This window comes from Littorina saxatilis, linkage group LG11 (assembly GCF_037325665.1).
Source record: "Littorina saxatilis isolate snail1 linkage group LG11, US_GU_Lsax_2.0, whole genome shotgun sequence".
NCBI classification, from domain to species: domain Eukaryota; kingdom Metazoa; phylum Mollusca; class Gastropoda; order Littorinimorpha; family Littorinidae; genus Littorina; species Littorina saxatilis.
The window spans coordinates 21605829-21610172 of record NC_090255.1 but is presented as its reverse complement, the minus strand read 5'-3'; the positions used below and the strand labels follow the sequence as shown (position 1 = coordinate 21610172).

At 39.5% G+C, this 4344-nt stretch overlaps 1 long non-coding RNA gene across 1 annotated transcript; it reads right to left on the bottom strand.

Moving 5' to 3' along the window:
- Positions 1-2339: 2339 nt before the first annotated feature.
- Positions 2340-3454, bottom strand: LOC138980831 (uncharacterized). The gene is made up of 2 exons (XR_011460456.1): positions 3061-3454; positions 2340-2780 (listed from the first exon to the last, which is right to left on the bottom strand). It is a non-coding gene; the product is annotated as an uncharacterized lncRNA (long non-coding RNA).
- Between the last annotated feature and the right edge of the window lie 890 nt (positions 3455-4344).

Genomic DNA, 4344 nt, shown 5'->3' with positions numbered 1-4344 from the left:
GTTCTTGACAACTTGCCACTGATGTAAAAATATAGATCAGTGCAACTTGCTGGATCCTTTGCCACAGACACTGTAGGTAAAATGTACAATGTATTTTCTGATTTGTGCACAAAAGCTTTTCTTTTTCTTCTTTTTTTAACATAACAGGCTGATAAAGAAAGCGAGTTCTACTGTAGGCCAGAGCCTTGACACCCTTGAAGTCCTTGTTGAAAGAAGGCTTGCCATTAAGTCCAGAGCTATTCTGTTCGACCGAGGGCATCCCCTCCACGACGCACTGATGGATCTCCGCATCACACGGAACGCTCGGTTTCTCATGCCTAGGTGTCGAACGGAGCGTTTTCGGCGTTCTTTTGTTCCTGCAGCTGTGAGATATTTTAACAGCAACCGAGCCATTGTCCTGGCCACAGACTATCGGTGATGCCTTTTAAATGTACCTCTTAGTGATAGATTTAATATGATTTGATGACTGTTTGACCTTTGATCATAACTAGTGCTGTGATAATGAGCTTTAACACTGTTGTGATGGTGTTGACACTATACTTGCCCAATTGAGTCTAACTACCTGATGGCTAATCTACTGTGATACCTGTGATAACTGATGATGATTACTGTGATTGGTTTTATGTGTTTGGTTGGTCTCTTCTTTTGGTAGTGCAATAGCGTTAATTATGGATTGTTGTTATCATCATTTACATAAAAACTTATCTGTTAATCCAAACAATGATATAATTACTGTGATGTTCTTAACTACACTTTAACATGGAACGTATGTATGTATGTATGTATGTATGTATGTATGTATGTATGTATGTATGTATGTATGTATGTATGTATGTACGTAGGTATGTATGTAGGTATGTATGCATGTGTGTTGGTGTGTCGGTGTGTCAAGTGTGCAAGTAAAAAGGGTATTGTAGTTGTACATATATTACTTTAGATATTTTTTTGTTATCATGGGTTTTATAAATTTTCTTCTCTTCTTCTTTTATAATTATTAATTAATGACCTATATGTGCTGATGACCAATTTAATTTCCTTTGTTGGATCAATAAAATGTTATGAGTTATGAGTTATGAGTTATGAGTTTAATGTCACTGTATGTTTGAAAGACCATGGTCACATTTGTAAAACAAATGTTAAGTTAGAAAATAAATAACATTTTGGTTCATGATTTTTCCTATACCTGTGCTGAAAATAAGAAATAAAATGTTGGTATATAAGTCACTCAGATGCAGTGAATGGTTTGAGTTTGTTGCGGTTGACCCTACACATTTAGACCTATGATGATACCTTCGTTTTTGTTGAACAATTTTGCCTTCATCCCTCCCTTTGGGTGACGTATTTCACAACTTCCTGTGTTACACAAACTCAGTGATGACCAATTTTGCCTTCACACCTCCCATAGGGTGACGGATTTCACAACTTTCTACTGATGAACAATGTTGCCTTCACCCCTCCCATAGGGTGACGGATGTCACAACTTCCTGTGTACACAAACTGATGACGTATTTCACAACAAAATGGCGCTGCCCATAGTCACCCTCGAAACTAACCGTATAAATGGGGGCCTCCTGGCCGGCCCCCATAATAATGTGTCTATGAGTCGCTATCATTCCTTCATTATCACTACGTGTCGACAGCACTACATCTTTTAGCGCTACGTGTCATTATGGCTACGTGTCAATACCACTACATACTGACGTCGACTTTCTCTTTCTCATTTTTTCTCGCGCTCTCACTCCTTCTGGTTTGTGTGTGTATATGTATGTCTGTTTATGTGTGTGTGTGTGTGTGTGTGTGTGTATGTGTGTGTGTGTGTGTGTGTGTGTGTGTCTCTATCTCTCTCTCTTGCTTACTCGCTCGCTCACTCACTCTGTCTCTCTCTCTGCCCCTCTCTTTCTCTCTCTTTCTCTCTCTCTCGCTCGCTCGCTGTGACCCTAATATAATAAACCATTCTGAGTTCTGAGTTCTCTCTCTCTCTCTCTCTGTCTCTCTCTCTCTCTGTTATGTTATGTTAGTTTGTATGTATGTTTTTGTTTGTTTGTTTAGTCTGTTAATCGTTTGTTTGTTCGGTTGTTTGCTTTTTACATTTAGTCAAGTTATGACTAAATGTTTTAACATCGAGGGGGAATCGAAACGAGGGTCATGGTGTATGTGTGTGTGTGTGTGTGTGTGTTATGGAGTGGTATAGCCCGGTTTCTGGACAATCATAAATGCCTCTACACCACTCTATAAGTTTAGTATTTGTTTACAGGCTTGAATGTAATCTGAATAGTTGTCCGCTACAGTAGCTTACAAGGCACAAGCGCACACGCACTCACACACGCAAAAACCTGGTGTTAAATGGATCTTGACACTGCCAAGACTAATTATTATTGTTTACAAAGCTTTTTACATCACAAAATCATTTCCGGGCTTCGACCAGTACCCTAGGCCGACAACACCGCAAGAAACTCTACAGTCCAAGACGCAGACACCTTTTGGCTCAAACAAAGCAGCTTAACAGGTAAGACGAATAGATATTCTACTGTACGTTACCCTACTGCCATCTTTCGGCTTTCAAGATGTTGGTATGGCTGTAAGTCCTTCAGACGACTGACAAGGGTGCACCAGTCCTCACGACACCGCAACCATTGCTTGACGTAGTCCTTGATCCTTCCAGTTCGTCTCGGCGGCTAACTGTAGAACTCTGCCAGCTCTCCATGCCATGGTCATGTACACCAAGCCGCAGTCACCAGTTCAGTTCAGCCTCCGTCGATGAAAACCCTCCAGTTGGAACACTGTAAAGTTTATAGTCCATAAGTCAACTTGTCTTTAGTTTCTTTCACTCGCACAATAAAAATACTCACTCGTCCAACATATTAAGCTGCATGAGCCAATATAATTATTTACACGTTAATTCCTGTTTTCTAAAGCCAAGAAAACGTTACGTAAAACCCTCACATGTTTAAGCAGTGTAGCACAATAGCTTAGGCCTACACAATAACGTTAAACACAGAAACAGTCACTCTTCTCACATACGACAACATGACATGAAAATATAACCGGTTTCAAACATACCTCAAAAGAGTGTAAAGCCAACATTTAGTACAGTCGCCGGCCTGGCATGAATATGAAAATGGAAGATATCATGTAAGCTGATAGGGAAAGTTCGTCAGTCTTCATCCTTCTTCAGTCAGATACCTAAAACAGGAGCCCGTCTGCTAAAGTGTTACGAAAAACATGAGTCGAGCTTGGCTCCTTGACGGCGACTGATTTTACAAAGTCGTTCTTGCTATGACATTGCCAGTGAGCTGTCGTCTGCATTACTTGCACGCGAAAAACCTGTCAGTTACACGAAGGTTCAACTGCGGTCAACGTGACGGTATGCAGCCTATAGCCCTTTCCAATGTCTGACCATCGCTATAGTCTATTCTATTTACAACAATACACATTACCAAAAATACGAGTAAACCGCTTCGTAACAGTGTGTGTGTGCTTGTTTGTGTTTATGTGTGTGTGTGTGTGTGTGTGTGTGTGTGTGTGTGTGTGTGTGTGTGTGTGTGTGTGTGTGTGTGTGTGTGTGTGTGTGTGTGTGCGTGTAGAGCGATTCAGACCAAACTACTGGACCGATCTTTATAAAATTTGACATGAGAGTTCCTGGGATTGATATCCCCGAACGTTTTTTTGATAAATGTCTTTGATGACGTCATATCCGGCTTTTCGTGAAAGTTGAGGCGGCACTGTAACGCTCTCATTTTTCAACCAAATTGGTTGAAATTTTGGTCAAGTAATCTTAAAGCCCGGACTTTGGTATTGCATTTCAGCTTGGTGGATAAAAAATTAATTGATAACTTTGGTCATTAGAAATCGGAAAATTGTAAAAAAACAACATTTTTTTATAAAACGAATAAAATTTACGTTCATTTTATTCTCCATCATTTTTTGATTCCAAAAACATATAAATATGTTATATTTGGATTAAAAACAAGCTCTGAAAATTAAAAATATAAAAATTATTATCAAAATTAAATTGTCCAAATCAATTTAAAAACACTTTCATCTTATTCCTTGTTTGTTCCTGATTCCAAAAACATATAGATATGATATGTTTGGATTAAAAACACGCTCAGAAAGTTAAAACGAAGAGTGGTACAGAAAAGCGTGCTATGCAGTACAGCGCGACCATTACCCCGCTCTTCTTGTCAATTTCACTGCCTTTGCCATGAGCGGTGGACTGACGATGCTACGAGTATACGGTCTTGCTTAAAAATTGCAGTGCGTTCAGTTTCATTCTGTGAGTTCGACAGCTACTTGACTAAATATTGTATTTTCGCCTTACGCGACTTGTTTTTTTACTTCTTT